Source organism: Panthera leo, chromosome C2 (genome assembly GCF_018350215.1).
Source record: "Panthera leo isolate Ple1 chromosome C2, P.leo_Ple1_pat1.1, whole genome shotgun sequence".
Lineage (NCBI taxonomy): Eukaryota > Metazoa > Chordata > Mammalia > Carnivora > Felidae > Panthera > Panthera leo.
This window is the reverse complement of record NC_056687.1, coordinates 119,679,729-119,692,496: the sequence shown is the minus strand read 5'-3', so window position 1 is coordinate 119,692,496 and position 12,768 is coordinate 119,679,729. Positions and strand designations below refer to the sequence as shown.

Sequence of the window (12,768 nt, the reverse complement as noted above, 5' to 3'; positions counted from 1 at the left end):
GTATGAAATGCTCTTTATAGTGATTTAATGGACTTACACAGTGGAGCTGTAGACTAGTGACAAAGCATGAAATCTGAACAGTAAGGAAGGTGTTGAAAATGAACCTTAAAGCATTATAAAGTCAACTTTTCTATTCTAAGGAATATAATTTGTTATATTTTCTCCCCCCACCTTTTGAAAGGGATAGAACAGGCAATATGCCATTTAAAATATATATAATATTTATATATTATATAATTATAGTATATAAGAGCTATTTTTCATAACTGTAACATCTACAGACTCATGGATTTTTATAAACTATGTAAACAGAGCAAAAAAGACTAAAATTCAAATTAATAAAACAAAAGGTATCATAAATATTATTAGATATTAAAATAAAAAACTCTGAGGGGTGCCTGGGTGGCTCAGTCGGTTCGGCTCAGGTCATGATCTCATAGTTCATGGGTTGGAGTCCCGCATCGGGCTCTGTGCTAAGTGCATGGAACCTGGAGCCTGCTTCAGATTCTGTGTCTCCCTCTCTCTCTGACCCTCCCCACTCACATTCTGTGTGTGTGTCTCTCTCTCAAAAATGAATAAACATTAAAAAAAAAGACAAAAAAATAAATAAAAAATAAAAAACTCTGAGAGAATCTATAAAGTGTGGGGGGGTATTTTTCTAGATCAGAATTCATTTCAATCGTAAGTAATCTCTGAAAGCAACATTTTATTTCCCTTTCAAAATGAATGAATTTCACACCATGGTAGGAATGCTGCTTCAACTAAGGAAAATCTATCCCACATAAGTTTGTTATTTTAGAAAGATTGCCAACTGTGAACACCTCCCATCATAAGAATTTTATAAAATCACTTAAGGAGTATTAAAATATGTCCTCGATATAAAAATTATCTTTTGGGAAAGCAACTCACCACGTTTAGGAACTTAATATCTATCTGGTGAAAAATTAATTTAGTTTTTTGCAGGTACCGAGGATGCCACTAATGGGCATTTTTGTCATCTTTTCCCTGGCTATCTCTCAGACATGCCAGGCTGGTGTTGGTGCACCCATCACAGAGATCATGCCTGAAGCTCAACTCTACTGGGGCCTTCCTGGAAAACATCTATTTTCACTGAAAACTAGACAATCAGAGTTACTTTGAAGCTCAGCTGCCTCAAACCAACGTACTCCATATGGAAAACTCAAGACAGGAAAGAATGTAGTTAACCCAGATTTCAAGTATCCAACTGAACTGCTTCCTTCTTCTCCCCGGCTCCAATAAAAGAAAATCTGAAGCAAAGTTAGAGTCAGAATTTTTTTTAAAATAAAGCATCTTCTAGAAAAAAAACTCAAAAACACCATCCCTTAAAAATGCTTAATTTTCTGATGAACTTTAATGAAATCAGGATTTGTTCTGAGAAACTAATTATCTACCTAGTGAACTTTAACCAAACTTTTTTTAAAAAAAAACACAACTTAAAAATGATTTTCTAACCATTTTATTTTTCTGTATGAAATGCCCCTACCATGAGAAATATCTTTGAATTGACCTCCCTGAGTACTACTTCTCAAACTCCCTGTGATGAAGGAACAGTAATTAACTAATTTTTACTACTGTTATTTCCAAACTATTGTCACTGATACTTTTATAAAATATAATAAAAATGAAATGCTGGATAAATGGTATTTTTACATTATGTAAAATACAAGCCCAGATATTTTATAATTAAATTAAGCAGATACAAAAGGATTCTCTTAAAGCACTGAGGACATGGCTAAATGCTTATTCCGAGTTTTTGTACATATTCCTCCCTATCTTGTAGTGCTTAATGTATAGAGCATCTCAGGTCTATAGACAGCACTTCCAATAGGATTATTTTAATGGCCTTTCCTCTTATAGCGAAGTTGTAAAACACTTGATGTGTCCTAATTACATTGTCTGAAGAGTACTAACACTATTTAAACCATGTTTCAAAGTATCATCTAAATAGATATGAACAACTCAAGGTTTATGTAAAGTCCCTTTCATCTTGTGAAACTTTAAAACAAAGATCTCATAACTGTCACTGAATACTGAAATTCTTGAATATGGGAGAAATGAAATAAGAAAAGACTTTTGGAACTATATATTAATGTCTAAGTATGTCCCTTGTAAACTTATCCATTTGGGAGGCAGAAAGGAAGAGAAAAAGGAGGCTTAGAAATGTACATAAGAAAATATCTTTAAAAATAGCTATATTTTCCTAATCGGATATATGGAAAGTTAGTTAAGTTTAGAAGGCAAAAGAGAAAAATCTTTGGGGGGACTTCTGTACTTTTTTTTTTGTCCAACAGGAAAACCAATTTCCTTACAAAAAGTTATTCTTTGGAAGTAGCCAGGCTGAACTGCACATCAATCGAAGTAATAGATCAGTTGAGTCTAAGAAAAGATTAGAGACACAACTCCCAAAAAGTATAATTTGGGCTGCAATTGAGTGAGTTAATGCTGGTTGACTTGCAGGCTCTGTGTGTGAAATTTCCTCTAGAGATTACCTAAATACAGTTTTCCAAACTTCTGTGAACATAGCACTATTACCAGTGTAGTGCTCTTACAGTGACATCAAGCTATGCTTCCAGTGTCCCTAAACAATTTCACTGGATTTATATTCATTTCTAGTACATCTGGCTCAGGGATGTGTTTGGGGGAAATCTCATATCACAGCTGACTTGATGTGCAACTGAAATAATAGATGTAGAAAAACAGTTCATTAAAAATTGAAAGTGGTACGTTTATGTGTGTGTGTTGGTATGTTTAGGTGTATATATACAGTATAGGTAACATACCGTTATTATTTATCTCATTTATCATAAGTCTCAAACATCACTTGTTGTATTGAGTGATTAAAATGACTATAGGTTTCAAAGGATGATTATGAAAAGCATTTGCAGAGATCTAGGAAGTAGAAAAAATAGACACCATGCCCAGTTTTGACAAATACTAATGAACAGTACATGAGAAAGTAATTTAACTTCTTCAACACTCAGTTTTCTTATCCATTAAATAGGATAATTTCTGTGGTTACCTACCTTATATGCTTAATGAAATACAAATGAAAAAACTTTGTGCTGAGGAGGAAGAACTGTGAAAATAGTATATTTTGCCTATATTTCTAACACTAGAGTATCCTTCTTATATAAACAGGCCATTCTGAAATTCTTTCCTAAAGCATGGGACATCCACAGTAACCACTTTCATTCTTCAAAATGAGTCTCCATTTACTTTCCACTCTTAGAGGATCATGTTTACCTTTTCCTACATTCTTAATTTCTCTCTGTTGGGATAAGATTGTAATTGTATTTAGCCCTGTGAAGCACAGTGGGTAACTTATCAAGTAATCTGGGTATTGATTTCTGTAGAGGCCTTAAATTTGTAATCTAGAATAAATACCCTTTTTGTTACAAATTAAAAGCAACACTTTGATAATCATGTAAGCAATTTATCTACATATGCTAGAAGCCATTATTATCATGGCAATGGAGAAAACGATCGAGAAATGTGATTATTGAATCACGGTCAACTAATTTGACAATACATTATGATCTTTTCAAGAAAAGCTCTTATTCAATCATGACTTTGTCAATAGGATAGTTTGGACACTTAAAGAGAACAGGCAAGGCCTTCAAGAGGGCTAATATCTATTCTGTAAAATAGAAAAAATAAAGTTTAACTTGGGCAACTAAGAAAGTTTTGGTCTCACAACACCTATGCTAAGGGATTAAGAAGGAGGCCACCATACAGGTAAGGCTAACCAGAGGAAGTTTCCCTCTAGCCATAAGAGTCAGCTCCTCGTGCTATTCTTCAGACCCCTGATACAGTTATAGAGATGAAGTGTAGTAGAGCCATTGCCAAACTGGTCAACCAAGGTACTACCACTGATATAGGCCCGGTGGACTTTGGGAATTCAGGAGAATTCTAGGTTTAAGGAAGAACTGAAAATCTCTAGTTTTCATCCAGTATTAGACCACTGGGGATATAGGAAATACCTGGTACATTCTATTTGCCATCAAAGAAAGAGGTTTTGTTAAAGATTTATCATGTAGGCATTCTTTTCTTTTTTTTTTTTTAAATAACTGATTTTATTTTTTGAGTAGATTCAATTCACATAAAGATTAAGTGGAAAGTTCTCAAAATCTCAAAATATGTACCCATATAATTCTTCAGTCCCACCCCCCAGTCTCCAATTGTTAGCCAATATTGATACATCATTATTAATTAAAGCCCATAGTTTACATTAGGATTCACTCTTTGTCTTTGTGGACATTCTTTCTTAAGAACCCTAAGCTTCTACTATAAATTAACAAAATATTCAGTAAGAGTTGATGCTATAAATAAGAATACTTATGAAAATGTTTTGCTAAACTCTTTAGCATTCTAAAGAAAAATAAGAAATTGTTTTAATAAAGAAAATGTGGTAAATTTTATTATACATATAAATATATTATTATGATAAAAATTTTAATGAGGAGTTGGGCTAATGAATGAGCTTAATGCAATATAAAGCACATGGTAGTGAATTGCACAAAGTAAAAATCAATAAATGCAAGCAATTGTCATCACTATAGTCAATACTTCTTATAATTGTAGAACTTTTTTAAAGAGGGGACCAAGTGATATGAGGAAAAGATTGTGTAATCTACTTCACAAAGTACTGGAACAGAGGTTCCAAAAAAAAAAAAAATCCAGTCAAAATCAGGTCAAATTCATATAGATGTTAAAATCACACTTACAAATTGGTAAAAGGAAATGCAACCACAGGAAAAATAGTCAAGAATCATATGAATATAAAGATTGTAGGTACCTATCATCCAGTAGCAATGACCTTCAAGATTACACTTGCTCATTGAAGCTCAAACCATGATGTCATCATTCATATTCATGATTCTGTTGATAATGTAGCTTGCCTATTGGAAACCTTTATAGCTACCTCTCATGCAGTGGGAATTAGTAAGTAAGGGAGAAATAGAGCAATAAAGCATCTCAGAACTGTAGTTAAGATTGACTTCTATTCTTTTATTGGGGCCATTTCATTTTAATGACATCAGAGTGTAATTGCTAAATCAGGTTGAGCACCTCCCACACTGGTAGTGCTAAAATCCTTAGACCAGAACATTGGGAATTTCTCACTGTGATGGCTCTGTGTGCCTGACTAACAGTATTCTACTAATTATCTTCTACATAATACACATACAATATTTGACCCAGACATGTGCACAGGCACAGATTACCATATAAATCTGGTGGATATAAATTGTAAAATTAATTGATGTAGTTTAGTTTCAAAGATGCTTGAATAATATGGATTAAATGCAATTTAAAGTTATCTTGATTCTTGTAAGTAAGTCTGTCCTTACTAAATCCTAAGTAAAGTATTAAATCTCTCTACCAGTTTGGGAGTGTAGCATAGCAAGTTCACCTAGGGGTTTTGTTAATATGCAGATTAGGATTCAAGAGGTCTGGGGTGAGACCTAAGACTACATTTCTAACAATTTCTACATTTCTTCAGGTGTTACTGATGCTCCTGCATGTCCAAGGATGCAATTTAAGTTGCAACGCTGAGTATAGCACACAAGCTCTGGAGTGTGTCACACCCTGGAAGTTACTTAAGCAATCTGAGCTTCAGACTTCTCACTTAAATGAAGGGAACAATAGAAGTATCTATTTCTATTCTTTGTTGTGAAGATTACATGATATAATAAATGCAGGATGGTAAGTTCAAGGCCAGGAACATAGAAAATAGATTTTAAAATGCTAGCTCTTGTTGTAACTTTTGTTGTTTCTATTAACCCCTTGTCAGTGAAAAGATATATATTTCTTAAATCTTTTCATAATTCATTGATTCACTTGGCAACACATTAACTCTTATTGACTCTTACTAAAAAGGTGAGGGCATGATAACTAAGAGGTTATATCTACTAGGGAACATAAGACAAGGATGGAAGGCAATAGCACATGAAGTCCAAACTATACTAGATTTGATAGTCAAATGCACAGTGAGCTTATGGTTAAAGCAAAAAAAATTGATAGCCACTTAGACTGGCCTTTATTTCTCTAATCTATTCAATATCCATGGTTTGTCAGTTCCATCTTCCAATCTTCTCTCAGATCCAACCAAACAGTCTCTGGTTTTAAACTAATATCTCCTCCTAACTGCTCTGTTGCATCTTGCCTTGACCCCCTCTCATCCATTTTTATATTCTAGTAAGAGTGACCTTTTAAAAGAATATCTCCCCCATTTAGCACTCCACAGCCTATAGAACGATGTCCAAATTCCTGAATAAAGGTTTCAAGTACCTGGGCTGACTTCCCCCTCCACCATCTTTATCTCCTACTATTATCTGTCCATGCTCTGGCCTCCCTAGACAAGAGGCACATTCTATCCTCTCTGCCTGAAATCTGGTTTCTACCAGATTTTTGCCTAGCTACCTCCTTTGAAATCAATATAAGATCTCAGGTTAGCAATCATTTCTTCAGAAGCCTCTTCTGATGCCCTCAGTGTGCTCCCACAGCCTCTTCCACCTACCTCGTCATAGTTCTTATCACACCAGACTCAACCCTCAAGCAGATGCTCCACATCTATTATGATCTCTTTGTACCATTTACTTCTTGTTCATACTCACTGAAGTTGTGCTTTTCTGTGTGTTTGTGTGACTCCTTCATGAATGCTTGCCTCCCTCATAGACTATAAACTCTAGGCTAGCTGGAACTGGGCCATTTTTTTACTCATCAAGACTGCTAGAGGCACCTGGGTGGCTCAGTCGGTTAAGCGGCCGACTTCGGCTCAGGTCATGATCTCTCAGTCCGTGAGTTCGAGCCCCGCGTCGGGCTCTGTGCTGACAGCTCAGAGCCTGGAGCCTGTTTCAGATTCTGTGTCTCCCTCTCTCTGACCCTCCCCTGTTCATGCTCTGTCTCTCACTGTCTCAAAAATAAAACGTTAAAAAAAAATTTAAAAAAAAGACTGCTAAATTGCAACACTCAGAAAATAAAATGTTGAAAATGAAACTACTTATAATATAATACAACATTCTTAGGACTAAATTGAATAAAAGTTGTGCCTGATTCTTAGAGTGAAGACTTTCAATCTTTATTGAAAGACTTAAAAGAAAACAAAAAAAGAGGTATCAGATTTAAGAACAAAAAAACAGTATCATATATATGTTAGTTTTCCCTAAACTCATCTCTGGATTTGATGTAGTTCTAATCAAAATACAAACACAGTGAGTCAAAAACTTAGATAAGATGGTTCTAAATTTTTTACAATAAAAGAAAAAGATCCAAATAGTTATGATACTTATAAAGAATAATGTAGGGGAGGTGGTAATATTTATCCTATTAGATATCAAGAGTTAATTGCTAAAAGGTATTAATAATTAAAATAGTGTGGTATTGTCACAGCACTAGAGAAACTGATCATGAAGAAATCTGACAATGGTAAGCATTAATGAGGATGTGGTGTGATGGAAACACACCTACTGGTGGGGATACCACTTGGAAAAACAATTTGATATTGCACATCCCACTCCAGGTTCATTGCTTAAAGAATCTTTTACATGGGCCCCAGGGTTCTTGGACAAGCAATTCTGTTCATAGGAGAATAGGTACAGTGTGGAAAATTCACGTATTTGCATATGATCAATAAAAGTGAATGAATTATTGCTGAAAACCATAACATTGGTGAATTTTAGAAAAAACATGAGTGCACAAAGAATCAAAGTTTAGAAAAACCATGACAACAGAGAGTATGATACTATTTTTTATAAAAAATATATAACATGGGAAAACTATAAATAAAATTCAGGATAAGATTTACCCCTGGGGATGGGATAGAGTGGAGAATATGAAAGAACATACAGGTAAGTTCAACAGTTTGGGTAATGTGGTTTATAGCTTGGTGAAGAATTCATGGGGCTTCCATTTTTAAGAAACTCTTCAAGACCCTGGAAGGGTGCAATAAAATCCATGTGGCATACTTCCTTAACCTTATTTCTTCTTAAACTGTTCAAGCAAAGTGAATAAGCTGCCAAGACCAAGCTTTTGCCATCTCCAAAGCTATCTCCGTTCCCAAAGCACCATCGTCAGCCAGATGAATGTAGATGCAAACCTGACTTGACACTGACAGCCTTTGACAAGGGAAGTGCTATGGAAGAAAACCCCTCAGCAGAGATGCTGTTTCATTTATAGCTGATATGGCCACACTTCCACCTCCACATTCTCTGCATCACTGGTGGTAAAAAGAGCAACTGAAGTTCTCAAATTAAATAAAACTTCTCCATAATTGCCGGCTTTAGCTGATCAAGGGCCAATTTTCCAGGAATCTCCTCTGCTTTAATAACATAAAATCTTAGTGAGCCATGCTCTCTACCTTATCTTTTGTGAGATTTATTTATTTTTTTAAATTTTTTAACGTTTATTTATTTTTGAGACAGAGAGAGACAGAGCATGAACGGGGGAAGGTCAGAGAGAGGGAGACACAGAATCTGAAACAGGCTCCAGGCTCTGAGCTGTCAGCACAGAGCCCGACGCGGGGCTCAAACTCACGGACCGAGAGATCATGACCTGAGCCGAAGTCAGCCGCTTAACCGACTGAGCCACCCAGGCGCCCCTCTTTTGTGAATTTATATACATATCTTTCCATAAAAAAATTATATCCAAACATAGAGTATTATAAGATACTTCTTAGTAAGTCATTTAAGTCATCAGGCTAGGAATTCACTCTTACTGGTTCTGGAATATCAGGAAGTCTAATTAATAGAGGAAGCCAATGAGTTAGGCCCTCTATAGTTGACTTGATTTTCCATCATGTTTTCCTTTTGTAGCCACAGGTTTTATTCCAGGTTCTGAATCCCATTTGCTAGTATAATATCTTGCTTTGAAATCTCTGAAGATATTTTATAATTACTTCCTGTGGCACTTTATTTGCAAATATGACCACAATAATTCTTCCCATCCCTATATGCATACACCTTTGTGATGTGACTTCATCAGACCTTCCATCAAGAGCTGAAGCCTATTTCCACATGTCTTGAATCTTGCCTGCTCTTGTGATAATCTGACCAATACAACATGGTGAAAGTGATATTGTGTGACTTCTGGGTCTGGGCCTTAAGAAGTCTTGCATTTCTGCTCCTATCATCTTGAAATGCTTCCCTGAAACCATCATGGGAAAAAGCCAGGGCTAGCCTACTGGGAGATGAGAGGGTACATAGAACAGAGGTGAGTCCCCAGACCAACCAGCCGATAGTCAGAATCAGCCACCAGACATTTGAATGAACCCATCTTAGACCAGCCAATTCTAGTCAAGCCCTAGATGACTGTGATCACATGAAAGACCCCAGATGAGAACCACAGAACTGCCCAGCTGAGTCCAACCTAAATGGTTGAGCCACAAAATTATGAATAAAATGGTTGTATTGAGCCACTAAGTTTGAGGAGTGGTTTGTTACAAAGCAATAGGTAACAGATATACTTCCCTTATTTTTTTTATCTTTTATCCAAATGAGGTGTGGTGGTAGTGGTGGTGGGTGGTGGTGGTGTGTGTATAAAAGCTGAGCTCTTCGATCAGAGTTTGGACACATTAAGGAAAATGTTTGAATCTGTGCTTGAGGGTACTGAAGAATGACTGTAAACTGGGTAATTCCAAGACTTGAATATTTCATTTAAAAGGAATCCTATAGGCAGAATCTTTTAGTATGGATTGCTTAATAATGAGACTTCTCAGATATATTCTTTTTCAGAAAGAATATATTTCCACTATTCTTATACATTTTTCTTTCGTCAGTAGCCATTTCTTATTTCACATCAACAATCTAACATGTTGTTTTTTTTTTTCCTTCTACATGGCATTCAACATTTCTCTTCCTAATTTGGAGTTAGGTTTTATTTTCTTTCCTCTTTGATTCTTTCACAGTTTATTTTTCTCTGTCCTGTTCTGTCATTCTTATCCCTGACATCTTCTAAGGGTGTAATAGAAGAACTGGATTGGTGACTAACACAAAGATCCATATGGCTCTGACAACTCCTTTACCTCCAAGCTACTTTTCTGATGTTCTCCACAGTCCCTCTGTCCTACCTTTTGTTTCTTTTCGTCAAAAACTTCACTCTCCTCTCTGCTGCCAGAAATACAGCCTATGCATGCTGTGATATGGATATGAGAAACCACACTGCTAAGCAGCTCAGGCTATACTTGACAGATTAGAGATTATTTTTTCCTATTTGGCTGTGTCAGGGAAGCAGTATATTTATTTTTCTCTTTGACACCAGTGACAGCTATTACTGTGCCAGCTCCGAATCCAGAGAATAAATGAATGCACAGAGGAGGCATGGGGCCTTCCAGTCTGTTTTGCAGCCTACTGCAAATGGAGTCTCAGAGAGCAGCAGCCCAGACACTGTCTCATGGGATGGTGAGAAAAACATGTTTGGGAGGCAGGAGAAGAGACAGAGGAGAAGGAAGAGAGAGGTGGAGTACAGAAGAGAGAAGAGAGGAGAAACATAGGACTTTGTGGTTGATAAGCATTAACCAGGGGGATACTGGCAGATACACTCTTGGCACTTTTGCCTCCCTGCTACTGCCTGCCAAACTGAGTTGTTCTTATTAAAATACACAAAGAGAAACAATAAAAGAATCAGAGTTTCCCAGAAATGGAAGTAAGCAGTATAATCAAGCAGAGTTTTCTACTTGTTCGCTCTTTTATTTTCTTTTTAACATAATTGATACATGCAAGAGAATATATTGAAAATATACGCAAGTTATATTGAATACCTGCAAACACACTCCACTCCAAGAGCCAGAATATTACCAATAACCTCTCTCTTCTATGTGTTTCTTTCTATCTCATTCTTTTCCCTCTCCCCCAGAAATTACCACTTCCCTGAATTATGTCTTTTAATTCCCCCTCCTTACTACACATATGCATATATGCCTTCTCATACAGAATCATGCATGCTTAAACAATACTGATTAATCTTGGTCATTTATAAATGTTGTCATGCTACATAAAGTCTTGGGACTTGATTTATTGATCTTACATGAAGTTTCTGAGTTCATCCACACTGTCATAAGCAAGTTGATTTCATCCTTTTTTTTTTTAAATTTCTTAACGTTTATTCATTTTAGAGAGACAGAGAGAGATAGACCGTGAGTGGGAGAGGGGCAGAGAGACAGAGGGAGACACAGAATCCAAAGCACGCTCCAGCTGTCAGCACAGAAACTGAGTAGGCCTCGAACTCACAAACTGTGAGATAATGACCTGAGCCAAGTCAGGTGCTTAACCTACTGAGCCAACCAGGCACCCCTATTTCATAGTTTTTTACAGCTGGGTAATATCATGTTATACAAATTTACTTGCCTACTCTCCTTTTTTTTTTAATGTTTTTTTATTTATTTTTGAGAGGGAGCACAAGCAGGGGAGGGGCAGAGAGAGGGAGACAGAGGATCTGAAGCAGGCTCTGCGCTGACAGCAGAGAGCCTAATGTGGCGCTCAAACTCACAAACCATGAGATCATGACCTGAGCCAAAAAAAGACACTCAATCGACTGAATCACCCAGGAACCTACCCATTCTTCTTTTAATGAAAAGTAAGTTGTTCCCAAGTTTTTGCTAATGTGAACAATGCTGCTACAAATATTTTTATACATGTCTCCTAGTATACATGTGCAAGTGGGTCCCTAAGGAAAATACTAAGAAACAGAGTTATAAGGCATACCAACATGTACAAAGTATATAAGAATATAATAATAAATTTTAAAATTATATGCTCATAGATATATACATTGGAGTAAACTTATAAAAATTAAAAATAACAGGTAATCCTGAAGAAGAGTATCTTTTTTGCCTTATCCTGTTAAGATACAAAGACTTATAATGAAGCTGTAGCAATTAAGAAAGTGATATATTGGGGCAGAGATGGATTATAGACCAATAAAATAGAATTAAGGGTGTAGAAACAGAAACCCCAGTACATAGTACAGAAAACATAGTAGATCCTGGGGAACAGTAGAACTAGACAATAAGTGATGTGAGAATAATTGGTTATGCATCTGAGGGAGAAAAATTGGTTGTCTATTTTGTAGCATATACAAAAAATCAGTTCTAGAAAATGAACTTACAGTAAAAGGCAAAACTTAAAACACTTTATAAGAAAATAGGTTTCTGATTCTGGAGTAGGAAAGATTTATTAAACAAAACACAAAAACACAAAATGCTAACCATAAAAGAAAAAAATAATAAATTTGACTATATTAAATTTAAGAACTTCTTTTTTTAATGTTTATTTTAGAGAAAGAGAGAACAAACAAGTGGGGAAGCGGGGGGGGGGGTGGGGGGGTGGAGAGAGAGAGAGAGAATCTTAAGCTAAGCATGGAGCCTGATGCAGGTCTTGATCCCATGACCCTGGAATCATGACCTGAGCTGAAATCAAGAGTCAGATCCTCAACCAACTGAGCCACCCAGGTGCCCACAGAACTGCTGTTCAATAAAAGACATCATGAACAGGGGCACCTGGGTGGCTCAGTCGGTTAAGTGTCCAACTTCAGCTCAGGTCATGATGTCACAGTTTGTGGATTCGAACCCCTACATCGGGCTCTGTGCTGACAGCTCAGAGCCTGAAGCCTGCTTCAGATTCTGTGTCTCCACCCCCACTCTGCTCCACTCCCACTCATACTCTGTCTCTCAAAAATAAACATTAAAAAAAAAAGACATCATGAGCAAAGTAAAAGCACAAGACAACAAAAACTAGGAGAAGATATATGCAACAT

At 36.3% G+C, this 12,768-nt stretch overlaps 1 protein-coding gene across 19 annotated transcripts in view; it reads right to left on the bottom strand.

Annotated features, from left to right (window-relative positions):
• SLC9A9 (solute carrier family 9 member A9) overlaps nt 1-12,768 on the bottom strand; it is a 766,376-nt gene that overhangs the window by 556,888 nt on the left and 196,720 nt on the right. The gene's annotated exons all lie outside the window — the stretch shown is intronic.